Source organism: Argentina silus (assembly GCF_951799395.1).
Source record: "Argentina silus genome assembly, chromosome: 7".
Taxonomy (NCBI): domain Eukaryota; kingdom Metazoa; phylum Chordata; class Actinopteri; order Argentiniformes; family Argentinidae; genus Argentina; species Argentina silus.
In genome coordinates this window covers 10,435,823-10,459,379 of record NC_139661.1, presented here as the reverse complement: position 1 = coordinate 10,459,379, position 23,557 = coordinate 10,435,823, and positions in this window count along the sequence as shown.

Sequence of the window (23,557 nt, the reverse complement as noted above, 5' to 3'; positions counted from 1 at the left end):
GGAGAGTCAGTGTGTTGTTATGCATACAGTACTATAAGATACAACTGGATTTGTAATCACCACCACTACCACCACAGTGGTCACTAAGAGGAGACTCTGGGGATGTTGGTGGTCAGACTAGATGTTTCTGTTCTAGAGTGGTGAGGGGATTTTGTCTTCATTCCCAAAGGCTCTAACTTTGAAAGAAAACATTTGCTTGAAAACTTCACAGAGTCACTTTATATAAGTTGCTCTGACAGAGTAATATTTAGGATCACAACACCAATGTGATAGTGTTTATAAATGGAATCTCCAAAAATGGGTACACTGAGCTGAACCCATTAGGCATTAGTCAGAAAGTGATCACATATGCCAGCGCAAAGTGGCATATCTGAGACAGGTTTCAACAGAATCTGAAATATGAACGTTCAAGATTTCCAGATATGGATCGTTTCTAGGAATTGTCTTGTAAACACTTCATTCTTACTCCTCCAGTGGCCAGATCTCCAGATAGTCTTCATATTGTATGTTCCAATGCATTCAGGCAAGCTCTTGTTTGTGCTTATTATACATGTGTATATTATAGGCTGGTAACTGTACTGAACAACAGCCATTCAAGCCCATTTTATTCTTCTGGTGACCTAAGAAGAGCCAAACTAAAACACCCATTTACACAAGACCCACACCCAGTCCTCAGCCTGCCCTGCGGTGGCACTGCTTGTTCTGTCGGAGACGCAAGGAGTTCTGTAGACATTACCTAGTCTGACATATTGACATGCTGCTCTAAGACATGCAGCAGGGAGAGAAAGAGAAAGAGAGATTTAGACGCTAGTTTTCCAGTCTGATGTCAGACTTCAAAATTGTCAAGAGTACCCGTGCATGACATCACGATCATTCACTGCTGTCGATTCAGACTGGACCCCACCTTCACAACCACCCCCACCCCTTTTCTCTAACTGTTTAAAACGATTCCCCTTCACTTATAGCATAATTAATATGCGGGAAGCCCCTAGATATAACATGTTTTCACAACAGCAACATAAAGACCCTTTATTCAACCCCACAGAGCCTCTATTGACTGGTCTTGGTCCTCAGTGACCATACTCTCCTAAGCTGTAACTAAATGTTTCCAGTGACTTGGCTGGAGCTCGAGTATGTTTTGTGCACAGTGCACAGACCAGAGCAGAGTACGGAGTAAGGTCAGTGTGTGTGTGTGTGTGTGTGTGTGTGTGTGTGTGTGTGTGTGTGTGTGTGTGTGTGTGTGTGTGTGTGTGTGTGTGTGTGTGTGTGTGTTTCACAGGAGTGTCCAAGGTGGGGAATGTAGCAAACCTCAGCAGAGCACCCCACCACCCACATTAAGTGGCCTAGCAATTACAAGCTAGGTTTTTTTTTAATGATAATTGTACTTAAAGGGGCCCTATGCAGAACAACTCCACTGTACGTGTGGAATGCCAGGTCAGACAGTGCCATGACCGATCAGGGGAGAGATAATGGCAGGTGCCTCAGGTGACCTAGTGTAAAGTGCCACTTGACTGTACTGGAAAAATGAATACCCTGTATCTACACACTGAATGATGGACCTCAGTGTGTAGATACAGTGGATACACACCCACACACACAGCATAACTGCTGTAGGCTATGACTGCCTGATCAAACACCACTGTGGACTACTCTAACCCAGATCCTGTCACCCAGCAGTAAACCCTGTCCAGCTAGTGGCACATGTTTGTCCTTAAATAGCCTCCTCCACCCACCTGTGCCTATCTACCTCTCCATCTCCTCAGCAGTGCCTTCCTGAATGCCCTGTCTCTGTCTGCACCCATGGCCTCATACCACTCCAGGGATGGGCAGGTCATTGGGCGCCTTCTCATAAAAACAAGTTCAGAAAGTTCAATTTTGTGGTTGGTTTTATTGAGAGTATGTGTAGCTCACTGTGTGTGTGTGTGTGTGTGTGTGTGTGTGTGTGTGTGTGTGTGTGTGTGTGTGTGTGTGTGAGAGAGAGAGAAAGAGAGAGAGAGAGATGGACATAGTCGATTGTGGGGTGGGTACTGTGTATCAGTCAGACTCCAAGTAGCACTAACGTTGGTGTTGTAGGGCGTCAGGGCGTCAGGGGCCTTATCTCCCACTGTGTACAGGCTGATTATCTGGCTGTCTGAGAGCACCAACGCCTTTCGTGGCGCAGGCACCATAATGACCCAGCTGATGACTAACAGCGTGTCGATCCCTTGCACCCTTGATCATATAGTGGGATGAAGGGTATGACTTTTTATTGCTATGCACTCCATTTCAAACCCCATTAAGCCCACACACAGGCAGAGATACTGCAGGGGAGGTATTACAGAAGAACCCCCAAACTGGATTTAACCTTTTTCTTTCACCCTCTTTTTTATTTGCAGACCCGTGAGAATTCCCTTTTATGGCATGTATTTATTCAGCTCTAATTGCCCATACCCTTGCCATATCACGTCCCCATCAGACAACATTAGTCTTACTTACTTACTTAGTACAAACCCCATTATGACCAGCACTGCCACAACAGTAGATGTATTTTACACTCAGCAACATCAGTTCTTTCACATTTTCAAATGTTGGCTTTTTTACTACAGTATCTTTTACCTTATTACCTTATCTATTACCTTTGACAGTTAGGATTTGTTAAATCCTCACCCTTTTTCAGTTTTGCCATGCTATTAACAAAATGGTTGCTCATAAAATCAGATGCTACGTAAATAGTACAATTGTTGTAGGAATATCAATGTGTGGTTTTATCAATTGCTTAGAATTTTTTTTTTGCAGAACTCGATATTTCAAGGGAAATTAGTGCAATTAAAGAATGTTTTGCTCTCTTATTTTACATGCCTACCTCATACATCAGAGAGCCAGAGAGAGAGACTGGTCAGTGAACATACAGTCATCTGTTTAATGTCTATAAAGTAGAGATATACTGTAGTCTGTAGTGCATTGGTCTTTACAGTATCTATCTACACTGATCAAGTGATTCAAAGTTTTGCTCTGAGCTGTCTGAAGAGTGTGGGCTCTGCCCCTGGCGCCAAGCCGTGCATATTGTAATAAGGCTTAACTGTGCTGATTGCAGATAAAGGTAGAAGGGGAACATGGGAAAAAGGAGAGGAAAGGGGATTGCATTATACAAGGAACCAGTGAAAGGTCTTTAGTTTTATGCTATATTTCATAATCTATTGCCTTATATTGTACATGCATTCTGTGATGGTATGTTTTCACTCTCTGTGGTTCTCAGAAAACGTTGTCAGTCTTTCTCAGTGTTCTTATGGTGATCTCTGGGGGCTCAGAGATAAGGAGAGGAGGGGGGGCTTGGTTGGTTTTTCTTTTGTTGCTGAATGTTTTCGCTGCACGCAAGTCCCTGAACATGCTCAACTTCTTAACACCCATCAGATCGAGAATAGGAGTGGTACATCAACACTGCTTTGTGATACAATATGGCCTGTTTACCTGCATGAACAGGAGAATCCAGCCTGGCCAGTTAATGCTTCAGTTGAGCTGGGGAGACAGATGGAGCAAAATGGAGACCGAGAGTTGAGAGGACGGTGTCGTAAGGTGGGGGTGGCGAAGGCCAGGCATGGCAGCAGAGAGAGAGAGAGAAAGAGAGAGAGAGAGATAGCTAGGGTTATGCTGTAGGTTGAGACAGCAGGGGGTGACAGGGAAGAGAAAAAAAAAAAACATGAGAGCGCGGCCTTTGATGATATCTCTGCAGCCCGCTTCCCTTTGCTTTGGAACATTACTCAGATCGCAAATGGTATATGTAGGCTGATGGCAAGCTCAGACCTGTTCCTCTGACTGCTAAAATAGAACAGTCAGTCCCTGTGTACTGTATGGTCCAGCCCTCATAGAGGCCAGCAGACAGGTTGCCAGCCCAAAAATGCAAACAGGACATCTCACTGCACTGGGGAAACAGATCCTCATTATCTGCCAGACAACAGCAACCGATGCCAATTTATGGTGGGCAACATTCACTGATCTGCCAATATATATATTTTTTTTTCATAGAGTTCCTTTTTAGCACAGTTTTCAATAAACAATGGCAAAAGGATGCTCTTAATGCTGATATGGCAAACATCAAATTAGATTTTCTATAATTTCTATAAAAGGAATGTAAGGTTGACGCCCATCAGTGCATTATTGGAGGAATATGTACCGATACAGATATTTCTGTAAAAGGCTAATATTGGCTGATAATATTGATGCTCCGACATACAGTGTCTGTAGGGCTCTACTGGAGATGCCAGGCTATTCATCAGCCATTACAACACATCTGAGCTGGCCACTGAACCATGGGATATGAACAGTAACTGCCTCCAGGTTTTTCAAAGATTGACACGGAAATGGTGCTCCAGTGTGAGCTGTTCTCTTTTGCAGATACATGTGATTGAGAGAGCGAAAGAGCAGGGGTATTGCAGGGTGTATGTGTCCAGAATTTAACGTTATCCCTTTTCGAAGTCCCATCTATACTGTACATGTAAAGAACAGGGTTTTTCTCAGTGCACTTTTAAGCCATCATGTAGCAACAGAGAGACCCTCTACTTCCCAAGGTGTACAGTATTTGCTTGGTAATTACTGGGTTTCACATTTCAATATGGCTTGATCTGATTGGTATCCTGACATCACCATGCTTTCTCATCAGACCCCTGTATGCAGATTCTAGCAAACAAGCTGTAATTGGTCCCGCTAAACAATTTTATCATCCTATTCCGTGAGTTTGACGTAAGAGATGTCATTTGGGCCAGTCATAAAGTGGTGCACTGGGATTTGGGACTGGCTGCGTGTAGCAGGCTAGGGTTACCCAATGTTCATTAGAGGTAAGAACACCAACGGTAGAAAAGCTGTAATGCAATTATATGTAATTGAGACTTCTATTAGCCTGTCTAATCACTGGCTTATCAGCTGCAGACTAATGACAATGCATTCAGGTGGGCATACTGTAATTCACTCAACTGTCTAGCCATGTGTTTTTGTTAACTGGTCAAAACATGGGTCAGCTGTTAGCTCAGGATATTGAGTGAACCAGGGTTGGAAATGTGATTGCTAATAATATGAATCAAGAGGCCATCTATTGTTTCACATTAATGAGTACCCGGAGCAATGTGATACATGCTCCATCCTCCGATGTCTAGATGAGATGCAGGTTGAAAAGATGATACAAGTCATACCATACTGTCTGTCCCCTCAACACCAAGTGAAAAGAAACATTAACACACAGTTCATTGTTGTAACTGTCTGTCTACATTATTTGTCATCTTTGCAGGACTTGTTTTTTTTTTAATGTTGAGGTCGTGAAATTGTCAGGCATCTTAACCAGACGTTTTTTCTCATGGCTCCATTCTCTGTGGGCATGATGCCCAGTCCCTCTCTCTGTCCCCTGCCTGCACACATCCCCACTTCTTATTGCAGCACCAGTTCTGTGATGACAGATTACACTGGGGGTCATGAGGAAACTTGTCCCTTTAAATGCTGATCTTACAGATGCCAAATAGCACAGAAAAATTGAATGGGCTGAGTGGAGCCAAGGGGAAGTTGTTCATTGAGATATGAGAGCAATTGCTTTTACTTTTGCTAGTCTGACAACTCCTTTTGTGTACCTCAGGCTTATCAGTCTGCATTACCCATTTTACAGTGAAAATGAGCTCTAGCACTTCGTCTACCAAAATAGGATTGTGGTAAGAATGGGGGTTTATGTTTATGCTGTTGGCAATTTCCCATTCCTGTGATGTGAGCCTTGTCCTGTTTTGCCTCAGTTAGTGTTGTTGTTATTGTTTTCCTTGCATGTCATGAGCAAATTGTTTTGGTTCCACGGTTGGCCTTGAGACAGAGCATACTGCTCAATACATGCGCTCAATTAGGCCTATTCAGGGGGCATGAAAAGGGTTGGAATGACTCACTGGAGTTCAACTAGATTGCTACCTGAAACTTTAGATTGAGTTTGGTGCATTCCCATGTCTATCCCGTTCACCTTGATTTGGCCTCCCTGAGCACTATGGTGGGGAATGCAACATGTGAATTAAATGTGGGCTCGCTGCTTGTAGCCAGGTCAGATCAACCATCCAGACAGTTTCCTCTCACACTTGCCATAGAGGTCTGAACAGCTCATTCAGGGTCATCTATCATCCTGCATTCTGCCGGAGGCGTAAGTTTACAAGCAGACACGACTGACCGTGGCCGGACGTAAGGGTACACTTATGCACGTGGGTCTGTGCGTGTGTGCGTGTGTGTGTGTGTGTGTATGTGTGTGTGTGTGTGTGTGTGTGTATGTGTGTGTGTGTGTGTGCGTGTGTGTGCGTAGGGATATGTAGCTGTGTGCTCAAAAAGCCACCTCAACAGGAATGGTTTTGTGATGAGGAGTTAAACAGAGTGATTTCATGTGTGGGCGTAGAGAATCTGATGGATGCAAGCAGACAAAGTGAAAACAAATATTTGTCCACTGGCCCTTTTTCCATGCTCAGTTGAGACAGTGGACAGTTGCTAAGCCAGGAATAGGAGAACTTGAGCTGCGCATGGAGATGAAGAAGAGGAAGGGGTGAGGGAGGGCTGGTGCTCAGGGACTAATCTCAAACTAAGTCTGCCATTGTGTGAATTGTCAAGACCACCCTGGAACAGAGGCGCTGTGGATTGAATGAACATTTTTGGATTTTGTCAAGAGCCACTTAGTCTGAATGAGGTGAAATGAGACCAATACACCAACCTTACTGTATTGTAAGCACTGACTGGTCTGAGGGGTTGAGATGGTAAACAGGTACAAGGCCAATACTGACATTATGTCACTCTGTGAATGTGGCCGGATACAAGGGGGTGCTGCCCCCCCCCCCCCACACAGATGCTGAAACATCTCACTGATTCTGGTTACACTCCTGACAACATAATTAGTCAGTGCTATGACGGTGCTTCTGTACACAGGAAGGTTGTTAGCTTGGTACTCATAAATAGCTTGGTACTCATAATTCTTAGGAATTAATTTAACTCTTGCTAGCTCAACGTTAATTCCTCAAGTTATTTTATACCTTGTGTACCTCGGTTACGGATTTCACTTGGAAAGACAGTTTTGTAGCTTTGTGTGCTTGTGGTTCACGGACCATCTGAGCCCTTAGCTAGCTTTGACAAAGCACATTTTTATTCTCACCTCATGCAGAAAATATGAATGCCCTGTTCGCAAGAATGTTGCTAGTTTGGTATTTGTAGGTCGCGTACTAGTTAACGTTCTCTTGGTCCCTTGTATGAGCATCGGCTAACCACTTAGAAGATTGGCTGGTTTGTGTGCTCGTCGTCCTTTAACGTCTTGAGCACATGGCTAATCTGACAGTTGCTAGTTCCTTCACTTCGCACAAACAGAGCTAGCACCGTCTCGTTACCTCTGCTAATTTCATGGCTAGATAGCAATGCTACATATTGCACTCGTGGCAATTGACACACTAGCTGTCTCCCGCCATCGTAGTGAAGCTTAACTGCTGCACTATTATACTCATTTTGGTTGTTGCCCCCACTATGGCGTAGTGTGTGTGTCAACTTCCCTAATTACCACTGTTTCCTGTTTTTTCCCACAGAAAACATGGCTCCGGTTTCTACCCGAACCAGGAAATGCCGCCCCTAGAAGGCTACTCCCCAGGGAGTCTGCCCGAATGGATGTTGTCATGCCTAGTGGAAGTCAGACGTTCACCAAGTCTGCCCACCATGCCTTGGTTTACTCCGTCATGGACCTCCATTCTAGAGTCCTCGTCCTGCAAGCGTTGCGCACTGCTGGATACGAATGCAGGGTCAGGTACGTGGAGGGGGGTCATTACACCCTGCAGGGCGACCCCCCCATCCACGCACCAGCATGTTCCCATCCTCACTGAATGCCTTGAGGCTATCAAGTCTTCATGGAAGCAACCATTTTCGGCCAAGCTCGCGGCAAATGGGTCAAACCATTTTGAAGCCAACAAGAAAGAGAAGGTTGGGTGGCCGAACCTTCTTCTGATGGAAGCCTCTCTGGCCGAGTACCTCGATCAGAAGGCTGGGTCCTTTGCCTCGTCCAAGAGCGTGGAGCGGTTTGGTTACCACACCTATGACCGGATATACCACGCGGCGGCGCAGGCGGCCCATAAGGGGAACGTTAACATGATTCTGTCAGTCTACCTGGCGTAGTTGGCGTGCGACATCTCAGAGGCCAAGGAACTGGGAGCAGGTGTCAACACAGAAACATTTATGAAGCTCTGCCTCCTTGCGCACCACATGACCCGCACCATCAAGTCCATGGCCCAGTCCATCTGAAGGGTGATGTGTCGGCTGGGCTGTTTGTGGTCATCTTGAATGACCTGAAGTACAGAGTCAGGTTGAGGAACAAGGACAAGAAGGTGTTCACCTCCATCCTCCCCCAAGGACAAGCCCCGTTCAGAGGACTGGCCCTTCCCAAACCAGGTTGTCACTATGAGGCCCTCTCATCCTCACTTCAAGATTCCAAGGACTCAGGCGAAGGACCAGACCCTCTGCACTCTTTGTCCTCCCCAGGCCCCTTTGGGGTCCGGGAAGAGGAATAGGAAGCGCAGACCCTAGCACCAACAGGTGTGGGGCCCACGAGACTCTATTCCAAGCCCTTCTTCTATCTGGAGCAGGACTGTATGAACACCCTCTGTCCAGTACGCACTCTGCATGTTCAGGACAGTGTTGTTCAGGGTTTGTGATCAGTTGTTCACCTGCTTTGCGAACCCTGCCTAGGGAAGGGCTATGTCTACACAGCGCCTCTCCCATTGGATTGTGGGGGCCATTGTTGAGACGCACTCCATCAGCGGGTTGGCGGCATCGTGTGCCCTGTTCAAGAGTGTCTATGTCTCCTTTTACAGCCTGGACGTGTGTAGGACTAATATAACCCAGGATCTCTGTAGGAGATGAGGGAGACCCCTCAACTCATTGCCCCTCTCCTGCTGAGCTTGTGAAGAGTGATTTGCAGAATAAATGAGCTCGCTATGCATGAGCCTTTAGAGGCTGGGCACTAGGCAGAGATACATGCCTGCAAGCGTCCTCAGCCTGTACAGGCGTGGTTGAATAGGGGTTTCAGCAAATAGGTACACAGAGTGCGTGTCTCATAGTGAGGGGTCTCCCTCATCTCCTTCAGAGAAACTGGGTTACATTCGTAACCCCTAGATCTTTTAACACAGCTTGCCGTTATTGTGGGTTTCTTTTGGCAGTCCCACATGTTTTCTCTCGGCTCTTGTCAAAAGATTGTGTTGCTTTTTGCTATTTTGGCTGTTTGTGTTATCAGTCTCTATGCCCCTCCAAATGTCCTCTAATTGGATTCCTCTTTTATCTGAAGACAGAATCACACTTCCTGCTTCTGCTGGAGTCTCCTGGGAAAAGAGTGTTTGGCCTCCTCCAACATTCCCCTATCCTGTATGGCATATCACAGCCCCCCTCTGCCAGGTAGGACGGGTCTAGGCTTGGGTAGAGCCGTGTGCTGGGAGAGATATGGCTGAGTGTTATTCAGCATTCTGCCCTGGAGGAAGGCTGTGAATAAGTGGTCTGACCATTGGTTGTGAGAGATGTGCCAACGCTCATCATCAGATCTGTAGCACCATGCAGGTCTATCAGTCATGAGGCCTGTGAGGAATATGAGTCATCAGACAGTCAGACTGCTATTGACTTCACCTTGACCTCCCAGAAGATGACACCTGCATTCTTCACATTCCTTTACAGGTGTGTTTGTGTGACACAGTCGATCCCATCGGAGATTGCATGTTGTCTCCCTTTCACAATACCTCCTTCCTTACAAAAGAAAAGGGAATGAAATAAAGGAAAAAATGAAAATGCTTTGTGTAGAATGTTGTACATGTTTAAAAAGGATAGATAATACATGTATTTGTTGTATAGTTCTGCTATAGTTTTTCCTAATCTGGTCAAGTAGTCACAAAAACTGCTGTTAACCCTAACTAAATTTTTTTGTTGATTATGGTAGAAAGGACATTTCTAATCCTCCATGGCTAGCTGTTGAATGCATGGTGTGGCATGCTTGTCCTGTGTAAACTTGACCTAGATGCCCAGATGGCAGCTAGCAGCCTCACAACTGATGAAGCATTGACCTCCTATCAGGTAAGAGTGTGTGTGCGTGTGTGTGTGTGTGTGTGTGTGTGTGTGTGTGTGTGTGTGTGTGTGTGTGTGAGTGAATGACACAGTGAGACACAGTAAATAAACCTGATAAAATGAAATTGTGTTAGAGTTAGCTTGGACAGTGTGACTGGGCAGGGAGCAGGTAAGTGGTTGCAGGGCATGAAGACTGGCACAGGAATGGCCAAGTTGCCTGGGAACAGGCCTGCTCTCCTTACAGTCCTTGAACAAACAGCCAGAGCTCTGTTCTCTCCACAACAGGAACCCCACACCCTATCTCCAACAATGGACAAACTACAGATAACAAGGATAACATGAATAACACAATACAGTAATTAATATTATGAAATCATCTAATGCCGGCAACAGACATTCTTTACATTGAACCAGCCTCTCAGGTGACATCAATGATCACATGGCTAGACTTGAATGATCTGGAGGCTCCTTGTTACATATTGGGTCAAGCCATGCATGCAGGATAGGCATCTCGTGGCTAGTATACGTTTTCACAGCTAGTGTGACTAACAAGCCTTTTTTTAGTGACAATAGAGGTAGAAATAGTATGAGTGTCCTCCAGAGGTGACAGACGGTGCTTGTCCTCTGTAGTGTGCAGCTGCCCCGGTGTGTAATAGGAAACTCCAGGCGTTGCTGAGGCACTGACGGGCCCCCTGTGTTACATATTTTGGCCCTCTCTGCAGCGTCTCTTGGGCTTTGGAGAGTGACCTGTGTCTGTGTGATGGTATGCCGACTGCGTCAGACGCCTCTACTAAATCCAGCCGGACTCCATCAGATCATCTGATCCACTGGTCTTTCATTCCAAACCAGATTTACCTGCGCCTCACCTCTACATGCTCTCATGTCTGATGTCTGTCTGTCTGTCTGTCTGTCTGTCTGTCTGTCTGTCTGTCTGTCTGTCTGTCTGCCTGCCTGCCTGCCTGCCTGCCTGTCTGTCTGTCTGTCTGTCTGTCTGTCTGTCTGTCTGTCTTTCTGTCTGTGTTTGTCTGTCTGTGTGGACATGGTTAATGTACACATTATGCATGAAATAGACTGTCAACATAAAGTGTTGAAGAAGTATGTGTGTACTGACTGATATAACTGAATGCCCAGAGTGAAGATGCACTGGACTGCATGCTTCTACATGATACTGTCACTATCTGGTAATAGAAGGAGTGGATAGAATAGCTGTACTATAACTGAGATAATTGCTGGGGTAACTGTTGTATTTCCAGACTTGCATAACCAGGTTCAGTGAGATAGTGTCTGTACAAAGGCTTTTCTGGTGAAATTAGTCCATAATGGTTGAACAAACAATGCTGCTCTTATTCCTCCAGTATTATCAGCAATTCAAGAGATATCACAGGCTGTTTTTACTGGAGGAGACAATGGGAAATTGGGGCGGGGGGGCGGGGGGGCGGGGGGGCGGGGGGGGGGGGCATGCATGAGGCCATTGTGAACATGGAGAGGTCTGGGTTTCGTAATGCCAACATGATTAATCACAGACAGCCGCCCATATGCAGCCGTGACCAATGGTATCCTGTGGGAACCCAGCCCTGACCAATAGGAGACTTCTGTATTATTGTGCACTTAAAAGACCAATTCCCCTGAGTCACAAGGTATGTTTTCTAAATAGAAAACAAGAGATATTTTACTTAAACCTATATACAGTATTTATTTATAATGCGTCACTGTGCTGACTTATTTTCGGCTCCACTTTGCAGTATGCATTGCTTGTGAAACGGTATTGTCACATTCCAGTCTTTTTCTCAGGCCCTGAGCCAGTCCCCCCCACTGGGTTCCCCAGGGTTGCTCCGTGCCACAGAACAAGCCACAGCAGTTGAGTCCTGTTTAAATATACTGTACACTGCACCAATGTAAGGGAATTGGAGTCAGTTGTTGGAGAAACAGAGATTTATAAGTTGTCAGAACAGTTCTCCACTAGCCACAAATGATGAATAAATTAGTACCATGTACAGTACACAGAGGCATGGATTAAATCAAAGACGAAAGAGATATTGCTCCAGGTTAGATGGCATGCTGTGAGGATGAGGAGAAAGCAGTTCTCATGTCAGTTATGTAATTGGACACATGCCCAGAAGTGTGGCTCCTTATTGATATTACAGACTCAGTGACACACTCACTTATATGAATAACCTTCCCATTAACCTGTGTTTCTCACAGTGCAAATAAAATGGTGTTATAAGTGTGACCAAAGGAGCTACAGTATATAACTTTGAAAATATGAGTGATACATAGGCACCATGTGCATATGCTTTTTTATCTTAGCAAAGATAAAAGGCTCTCTCTTACAGAAGATAAGAAAACATTTGAAAATAAGAAAACACAAAATCATCCACCTAAGATGAATTGCCTGTAAAGCCCTGTGGGAACACTACTTGGCCTTTTTGAGTTCTGATTCATGAAGTGTTTAGTGCACCAAAAATACCAGCATACCTCAACATTTCTAAAAGCAGAAATGTTGAAGAGCCCTCCAAAGTTTTACAGGTCAAAGAATTAGAGGGGGAAGGGACAGGAGAATGGTGAAAGGAAAGATGGAAGAGAGGGAAAGAGCAGGAGGTAAGAGGATTTTTCCCCAAATCGCCTTTGTGTTATATTGTCATCAAGACATTTAATGTTGAGGATGTTATGCACAGTTTTTGCTATAAAAGTCCCTTTGTAAGCAGTACTGTACCCCATATTACTACTTGAGTTTAAATGTGTACAGATTGTTTATGCTGTTGCCATGTCTCTCTTAGGAATTCAATGCAGTCTAGTCAAAGTATGCCAACAATAGTAGAAACATAGAGAACACTAGTTGCATTATTTTAATGCTACCTTTATGTCATAAATGAGGATTCATGACTTCCTTGCGCTCCTTCCTTGCAGTTCTGGAGCTACACTGTATGGGAGTTATTTTGTTGTCATGAATAATCTTTTCTTCACTTTTACAAATGAGTCTGGATCGTCAAAGCAAGACAGTAAATTACAGACTGCTGGTTTGTGTTCAGGCATACAGTTCTCATTCTCTGACTTACTCTGGACATTATGCCAAGCTCTCTCTCTCTCTCTCTCTCTCTCTCTCTCTCTCTCTCTTTCTCAAAGTAACTATCTCACTCTTCCTCACTCTGTTGGTTACAGTACACAAACAGTAGATTGTTAAGAGTGCATGATTTGTATTTCAATCTATGGAGAATATGCTGTTTATTGTGCTGCAATGTTTGGTTCCCTAACCACAAACTGCAAATACTCCACTCCATAGACAGTTGTGAGCTTGATCAGCCATTAACACCTGTCAACAGCACAGGGTAATTCAGCTAACATTACCAACATTTTTGGCTCTATTTCACCTGACTACCAAAATTAGACATTTGAGAAAACTTTATAACAACTTGCATTTATAGATCATTGTCAATGCATGTGTTAATGGTTTGTTTAACATTTGCAAATAACTAGTTCTGCATTTATGAATGTAATAAATTATATTAATGGCCATATCATCACATGTTAAATATTCACATACAACACTACATTCATAAATGCTGACGATGTGTAAATGTTAGCAAATCATTCACACATGCACTGTAAATGATACATACATACATACATACATACATACATACATACATACATACATACATACAGTACATGCATACATACATACATACATACATACATACATACATACATACATACATACATACATACATACAGTACATACATACTTGCACATATATTTTTATAGTCTACATTTACTTAGGCTAAATACATCCATTTTGCTCAAGAAATTCTGTCAATATTTGCATTTAATTTATTTGTTGTCATTTACAGTAGTGTAGTGCAATTTTAATGGGATTACATAATGTAGTGCAATTTGAGTGGGATTACATAATTCCCTCTAAATTGAGCTGTCCCATTATCAGCAGTGAAATATCTTGGTCCTGTTAGGCCCAGTACCTCTGTACATTCACTCACAGGTCCCAGGGGCCATCACTTCCCCATGCTAATTGATGTAATTATAGTACATTTAGACATTCTGTACTGTGTTGGGAAAAGGCAGTCTCTTACTTCAGGCATTTTAGAAATGCTGATTTCACTATGATGCTGTTGCCATCTATTAGATGTGGTACAGACAGTGAAAAAAGGGTTGGGGTCAGTTGAATATCACTTCAGGAAGTATAAAATATAGACTGAAATCAAATTATCCAAAACCCTGGTGCAGAAGATGGTCTTTGAGTTGCTTTGAGTTTCTAGTATGACCAATGGTGAGCTACAGTAGGGAAATGTAATACTGTTGCTGCTTCTGTATTTACCTAAAAAGTTCTTTATTTTGGTGTCTGGACCACTGCCGGGTTGTGCTGGGCTTGGGCCCAAACCCCAATCTCATACCTCATTAATCCTTTCCCAGCCTGACGCTGCCTGGACCCAATGATGAATTGGCGGAGGGTTAATTTCAAATGATCACCACTTTACCAACCTATTGTTGGTATGTGATTAATTAGCCACAAGAACAAAGAAAAAACACAAGGAAATTGCTTCCATGCAGTAATGTTTGGAGAATGATGTTGACTTTTCAAGCAGTTAATACAACCATCCACCCCAAATGTTTTGAGTGTTTGATGTTTTATTGAATTGGGATGGGCAGAAACACTAACATCTAAGAACATAACAAGAGGAACTAACAAGGGAACATAGACACTTTAAATCACTTTCCCACCTCTCCCTCTATCAGATCTATCATCAGATATGGCTGGCTTTAGCTCATGAGACCATTATCATCTCTCAGAGTCAGCATCAGATTGGAGCCAATATGGGAGCGATAATAGCTTCTCCAGTGCTAACCACCATGACAGAAGATAATCTCATTTGGACAGAACCATTTGCTTTCTTTCTCTTTAGTAACCAATCTGTCAGTAGTTTCTTAAAACCTGAAGAAAAGCAGCTTCCTCTCCTGTGACACCTCTGATGAATTATATATCTGTGTGCCGAGTCTGCGAGTCCGCAGCAACCTTTGACAGCATGACCAGGCATTATGATCTACCCAGGTGTGTATATACGTAAGCAGACTTGGAAGCTTTTCCTTGATAGATGAGTCTCCTTTGTATTGGTTGTGTTAGTATATGTGCTTAGTATAAGGAGTAGTGTGTGTGTGTGTGTGTGTGTGTGTGTGTGTGTGTGTGTGTGTGTGTGTGTATGAGGTCAGCGCCAGAGGGCTCTCACACACTCGCTCTCCTAAGTGGAACCGGTTGTCAGTGAATGAATGTAAGGCTTACAGTCGCTGCCCAGTTCAACTGAATCCTCTACTACTCAGATTTATAGTACTGTAGTGTCTGTGGACCAGACTCTTACCTGCAGGGCACAACTGGTAGGAGAAGTAGACTAGAGTGTATCTTAATTATATGTATGAGCATGTACAAAGGCACTTTAAAACCCCAAATAAAACACAGGAACAAAAAACTGAAAAAAAGGGGTCAAGGCCTAGCATTTACATCATCAATAAAGGGTCAAGGGTGCTAGGAGGCTAACAAACCTCATCACCACATATATGGTACCCAAGAGCTGGCCATCCGTTCCCAGCACCCCAAACAGAGCTATCAAAGGGTCCGGGTCTACGGTATGCCCCAAGATGTCTGATGTAGTTTGGAAAATAGAGCTCCATAAATTAGACAGCCTTGGATCGAGCCAGAACATATGTGCCAGAGAGGCAGGGAACTGACTGCACCAATCACATGAAGTAGGGGGTCAACATTGGGATAAATTTGGCCTAGTTTGGTCTTTGAAAGATGGAGACGATGCAGCACTTTAAATTGTATGAGACCATGTCTGATACACACAAATGAGGTGTCCACACCCTCCCTAGCCTCTGTCCATTGCTCCTCTGTCATGTCATGTCTATACCTAAATCCTTCTCCCATGCCAGCTTAATATCGTTCAGGGAAACGCGTTGTAGAATGAAGATGTGGTCATAGATGCGTGATGTTGTGTCCTTAGTTGAAGGATTGGTTGAGATCAGAGATTCCATCGGTGTGCAAACAGGGATGTTAGGGAACGTGGGAGCAGTACTGTATTACTGTACATCTTATGAAGTCACAGACTTGTAAAAATGTGGGTTTGGGGCAGACCAAATTTAGTATGTAACATTTTTAAAGGTCAGGAAGGCTCTGTCTTTCATTGAGTTTATACCTTTACTACTCTACAATTGGAATGAAGTATCAATTAACGAGGGAGGGAAGGAATGGTTTGCACAGATGGGCTTCCAAGATTCTAAGAGAGTGGAGGAGGAGGATTGGCATGATGCCACATTTATATATTTCTAATTAATTAACATATTCAGCTAATTAATTAAATAAATATAGAGAATATTTTTAAAGATACTAATACAATATATGAGACAGGTAAGAAGAACAGGGGGAATGGATTATCCATGAAATTGGGATTTTTTTTTTCTCAGCTTTATAGCTTTACAAAATAGAGATAAATGCAAAGTATTTGATTACATCTTCCCTCTTGAGTTTACATTAATTGAAATTGACAGATTATGCCATGAAAAGGAAAACCCTCAGTTTGAATGTGCATTGTGCAGTGGAAAGTTCTTGAGTTTGTATTTAATGACTAATGATCTGGGGAAAGAAAAACAGGTTCTCTCAAGTGATTTGGAAGGGAGAAAGCACATCCTCCTACAGTTTGTTATTTCAATTCATAGCTCTATACAGTATTGTCTGCCAGTATCTTTTGTGTTATTTTTGTACTCTGTAGGTGCCAGGCTTGCAGTAGCAGCGGTGCTGACGTGTAATGGCTTATTGAATTCAGACTCCTCGGCTCATTTTACAGTCGCTGGTCATTTGTCTTGTGTTTGTCAACGTACAGTTGACAGCCAGGCATGTGTTCATGTGTGCATTGAGCCTGCCCTGTGGGAGCCCCAGTCTGCACGTACACCTCCATGGTGCCTTTGTGAAGTTGGATGCATCCCATGACCTTCTTGGCCCCGTCTCTGGTGATGATGGAAGTTCAAGCTCTGTCTGTGCCATGTGGAGGTGAAGACACACAGGATATGTCGCAGATGTTAAAGAAATGTGCCTCTGTAGGCTAGAGGCTGTAGCTGGGATTTAAAGGTGTGAATAATTTTGTTCTCAGGATAATTGTTAATCATTTTCATTTTCTGAGCTTAATACAGACGGGGCTTGGTAACAATAAGAACTCCACTAACATACAATATCTTTTAACAATCAAAGATTAGGACAAAGACACACACAAAAACACATGAAACACATACAACACAAAATAACTGTAAATATAGGTTAAGATTAATATTGTACATCAACAATGTAGAATTTCCTAATTTTGAAGCCATCCGGTGTGGTCATGTCAGGCCGTCATGTCCAAGCTGCTGCTGCTCTACCGTCCTTCGGGAGCCACATTTCATATCTGGGGTCTTCCCCTCCACACTCATTAGAGTGGTATTATGGTCCACAGAGGTCGGTGTACATTTGATGAATGCAATGGGGATGAAAGCAGTGGGGTTAGCTGTATCAGTCACACAAGCTAACAAGCAGCTTTATTCTGGGCTATACTATTTCTAAGTAGAGTGGGAACTTTCTGCTTAAAACAAATTCCACTGGAGCACTAAGCCCCTGGTACCTCCTGGACTCATTGTGGCTGTGTGACTAAATGTTTACATTTTAATGAAGATTTACTATTGACAGACAACGTCTCTAAGGGACTGTCTTAAGTGCTTGCCTGATCTGAACTCATAGTGAACATAATAAATTGCGAATTCTAAAAAGTCAACAAATGTCAAACTTGGACAATAAGGAAGCAATAAAGCATTAAAGGAATCATTCCACTCCTAAGAGCAAATGCCATCCCACTATGGATGATTTTTGTTGCTGTTGTTTTTGTCTTTGTATCACTGTTTTCCCTTGCTTGAACACGAATAGCAAGTAATCCAACCATTGTAATTTGGAGCATATGTTATATGCACCCAACAAAGTCAGCTGCCGACGGACACCTATTTTGCCAATTTTTGCCAATACTACAGAAAAGTGCACCTTTCCATGAAGGACTGGTAGGCTGAGCTGATCTTTGCCCATGATCCCTAAGGGGCTGTGTCCTCCAGGTCATCTTTGAGACAATCTACTATCACAGAGAGAGTCTTCAGTTTCCTTCTGCTGTTTACCCAAACCTCTCCTCTGATGCATCTTCAAAGAAAAACGCGTACTGAACAGTACATGAGAAAAATCTATTTCCCTCCGCTGACCAAGAGATATGGTTGAATGCAAATTGGTTAGTTTAAGTTAACACAGAGTTCAAGGTTTACTACAGTACATCGTTCAATGATTTCACTTCTTCATAAAGTGACTGTGTTCTAAAGAGTACTGTGTTACGGTTATTATGGAGGAATTCAAAATGATTAAATAAACTCAGTTTAAATGATTAAATAAACCACCAATCTCTCTGTATTACTTTCATAAAACATTCCTGTAATAATTCAGAACAGGTGAATGCCACAGATGGGACAATGTGATAAAGGGCAGAGATCAAGTGCCACAGCCACTCACAGGCCTCACTCCTCCTGACACATGTCCTCATATCCCCCTCTTCAAAAATCCCCCCCATTTTTGGAAGCTCACAGTCATCTTAGGGGTCTTAGAATTCAATTCTACAGTATATACCTTGAACTGCCTCTCAGATCACCTCCTCACTTTATGTTCTGTTTTCACCAAACATGGACATATTGTAATGAGGCTGCGCCCGACTGGGACAAGATCTGACCCTCACGATGCTGGCTCAGAGTAGAAAGCATTTGTTATCTTTGTTTGTGATTGCGACCTAACGAAGACTAAAAATGGCTTTGTTACTTGAGCCAGGGCTGATATTGATCTGCAGCTAGGTAGGCAGCTGTGATTGTGTTGAGTGGAGCTGGATTGACCTGAGCTCAGTGTGGGCTAGTGGTGGTCAACATTTTAACCACAAACAAGGCTGGGCTGCAGATTGACAACAAGGACACCTGCTGAATCTGTTGTTCGTGTGTGGCCAATGCCAATCGCAAGAAGATGGTGTTGGTGCAGACTGAATATAGAGCTCCTCACTCTCTGTTTGATGACATCTTTATACTGTTCTATTTTCAAATAGTTTGAGGGCTCAGGTGGAATTATGAACTCATGAGTGCAATAGGCCTGTGGAGAAGAGTTAATTATTGTCTCATGTTGTCTCTTCTGCTGTGGACAGTTTGTCAAAGGCACCCCACCCTCCTCTCAAGGAAAGAGGCACATTCCACAGGAAGTTTACTCTTCCCCTTTCCCTTCTTCCCGTTTTCTTCCTGTCCTCACTGATTTTTGCTGATTGGCATGGCCTGGGTGGGCTGATAAGAGAGGGAGTCGGGGAGACCCCTGCACATAGTGGTGGAGACCATTTACAGTTTTGAAGCCAAAATGACTGAATGCACCAAGATTATTTGTGCCAGTATAATACAGTAAAACACGCTGGTTATTGTGTCAACTCTAATACTGTACTTCTTTCCTGTTATTTGACACAGTACTTTAACCAATGACGCACCATTCTGGGAAGAATTAGCTCTGTGAGATTAGGTTATATCAAAAATCGAAGAGATATTAGCACCTGCTTCAAGTGCTGACAATAGATAGAATCGCTGTTCCCGTCACCTGCGCTGTTTGTCACGGATCCCTAACACCTAACACCCTAATCACCTTCCTGGTCAATACAGCTGTCAGTGCAATCAGCAGGTGCAGCCAAACAGCTGAGGCTGCATTGTGTAGGGCTACCATCTTGTCTCTCACTGTTACAGCTCTGTGACAGAAAGCACGTCCCATAGCCCTCACAAACATACACAGACAGAGATGATGCACTCATATCCAACAATGATATAACACACACGCCACAACTCAAGGCTTAGGAATGTGCAGGCTCAGAACAATGCAGTTGCCTATTCCTGGAAAGTGTGTATTCCCTCATGCACCTCGCTGTTACTTTGCATTAGGCCAGTTTGAAAGATATTCTTTACTGCAAAAGAAAACAGCAAGAATAATGTCACAATTCTCCAGTGTTCTCACATGTAATTCCAGTAGAATTAGCACTTGGACAGTTAGAAAGAGGATTGAGCTTGTGTTGGCTGGTGGTGATTATACAGAGCAGAACACAGAGCAGAACACTTAAACATCATGGTCTTGGATAGAATGCAGTGGGGAAATCTGTATTCAATTTTCTGCTCTGTTGATTTATGTGTTTCCTTTTTCCCAAGTGTGTGTTCACAGCTTTGGAAGAGAAGAGACTGAAAATGTATTGAACACTTTAGCTGTAATTATATGAGGCTTTTCCAGGGTTAGGGTTAGGGTTACTTGAAAGAGGTCAATTGGTGTCCATGATCTTATGAACTGAAGACATGTCATTGCATCATCATGTACAATTTTATTTTTTAACCTGCAATGTAAACATTCATCATGTCACTCAAAATGAACCTTCTTTGTTGCACAGTATCTCTATCACAGTATCACAGTATGTTTTTTAGTGCCCAGAGGCCAGCTGCTATAAGCCACGCAGTATAAGCCACGCACTTACAGCACAGTAGCCTATGGAATCTGTAGGAATGTCAGGTTTTGGGCCGTGCCTGTGGAAATCATTAGGTTCTGACAAATGGCTGCAATAATTACAGCTCCAACCTCTGTGCAGGAGAAGCCCAGCAAAGTCAAGTGTGGGTGCTCAGGTATGTGCTGATTGGCCCTGTCTTATGGGGGGATGAGATCCAGATGTGGTAATCTGTCTGCTATTGGAGAGGAGGAGGGCACTCTATCCTCCAGTGTGGGTACTCTATGTCTCCTAACTCCTAAAGTCTAACCATCACCTGCACTAGAATACTATCAGTGAGAGCCAAAGCAAACCGCAGGATGGGAAGGAATCTGACAGTCTGGGGCTGCTAAACGATGGTGTGAGATTTGCTTCTAAAAAATGATAATTGATTTCTCACCCTTGCTGGCTGTGTTACAGAGTTGTATATATCCAACAGGCTCTGTGTAATAATTAATTTGAAATTAAACTGATTGGAATGCCTGTGAAAGCATAGTGTTTTAAAGTCTTTGATTGTTCAAATGAGTATGGATAACATTGCTTTGGTTTGATTTGGTCCTTTTTTGTTTAGTTTAATCTTACAAACACAATTATAATAGAATTGACGAATATTTCTCAGTGCTCTGTGATTGTCAGCATAAATTAATTAGGATTTGGCTCTATTGTTTGTCAGCAGCTTGTTTTTGAGGTCAGCATCTTCAATCCTTGGTGGCAATTACAGAGCTGACATCCTGTAGAAAAGTGGTAGGTGGAAATACAATGTGCATTATACACCATAAATCAATGCCTTACTCAACAACTGAAGCAAAAGCGGTTAGGTATGTTCTACAGGAAAAAATATTAATTACCATTATCCAACAATAATACACAGAACATAATAATGCACAAGGTTGTTCCGTCCCGACTGAAGAAGATCCTTTTGATAAGCAGCCGCTTCCGGAACTTGACCCAACTAAAACAACATCAGGCCACTCAATCCTTGGTGGTTTATTGATCTTGTTTTATAAGGAAGTTCTCAGGAAATCGGATATTGTTGTTAACTAAGACATAATCTCTCTGGATAGGTAAAATACATTTATTATGATTCATATCAATGCCTCTTTTAATTAATGTTATCAAGAGGGTTTGTTGAGGCATAAGCTAAGTTGAACTTGAGGTGAATTCCTTAATAACAAAGCACTATAATCCCTTATGTCTCTGTTCAATTACTTTGGAGTTTATATGCAAGCCAAAATAAAACAAGCATATAAAGAAAGCAAGGACTCAAGTGACATGATTTTTGTAATTCTTTGCATCTGCTTAGCAGATCAGAGTACATCAGAGTAGCTATATCAGTCAAGTATATATTCTTGCACACTATTAGCCTTACAAACCTCCCTGTTTCCCAGGCCAAGAGGACCATTATTACCACAAAAAATATGGGAAATGAAATGGCCTAATAAAGAGTACAGTTTCAAAAAGAGAGACCTGCCTTAATAGACTATAGCTCTACCCTGTGCTCATGTTGAGATTTACAGTTTTTGGAATGTATGCTGTGAGCAGTGAATAAAAGGATAGTAAGCAAATATCCATCACAGAGCATAGCAGTTGTTTTGCTTCATGATCCATGCCATAATACACCATTTAATTTTCTGTGAAGAGTTACGAACCTCTGAGGAACTTTGTTGCAACAAGAAATGCCACAAACTGCAGAAGTCTTTCAGTAGACTGCCCGTTGCACCAGTTCAGTGTCACTCATGTTTACCTTGTTTCTGTGTTTTACATTGAGGAAAGCCTTCCATTTGCGGACACCCATGATATGTGAATAAAGTAAATTCAGCAAACACAATTCACAATAAACACTGTGGACCAATTGTAACTAACTTTGTGTCATGTCACCAAAACACAACCAAACTTCCTCATATGCTGCAATTTAATGACTCAATTATTCAGGCAGCATTAGTTATATAATTTTTATATTATTTATCCTCACATTCTTAAGCATTAGTTGTGGCAGAGTAAATGTGCTGTACCGTATACACAAATAAACATGTAGATATACATCTCAGAGAGGAATGAGAACATAATCTTGGATAAATAATGTCTGTTACCAGTAATGTTTCTTCAACCAATTCCTATGGTCCAAGCAATCATCTTAAACAATTTCAAACCATATTTGAATCAAAGTACATGGCATGAAACATATGTTTGGTGTTCTTCATTGCCTTAATCTGGCTGTTTATTTTGTTTCACGATTGTACCATACCACCATCAAATGTACAGAAGTTCCATTGTATGAGTTCAACAACATATCAGCAGTTGTTCATGAGAAACAATCTGTCTTTCATTGGATAAATAGCGATTTGCCTATTGGTGAGGGGTGAACAGAGGGAACTCATGGGCAGGAAGAATTGTGGGCTTATGTGGATCTGAGGTTCAAGCCAAGCAAGTACAAGATCAAGGGGTGCCAGGTAGAAGTATGAGGCCTGAAGGCTCCAGCATTACTTAGACATAGCCATGCACCGCTGACTTCCCTACAGTATCAGAGTTTCCTTATCTGAAAGGGAAGTGGTCAAAAGTCTAATCAATGAGCAAACCCCACAAGGAAGGCCCACTTTCTAGTGAATTGGTGTAGCGGAGGTGGTATGGAACCATGCTCTTGCAAAGGGTACCCCTGCCCAAGACTTCTAAGCCCAAATGTCACCCTCAGACCACAATGTCCTCTTGGTCTATGTATCCATTTGGGCTTGACCTGTGGGAAACCCAGTTCAATCCCCACCAGTTACAGAGACCAATAAAGACATATTTTCATTACATTTGGTCTTGTTTTGTGATGAAACAGTGACCCCATGAGGAGAAAACACTGATCTGCTGAGAAATGTAAACTTTTCAAATGTATGCATAGGCCTACTGTATTCGATTT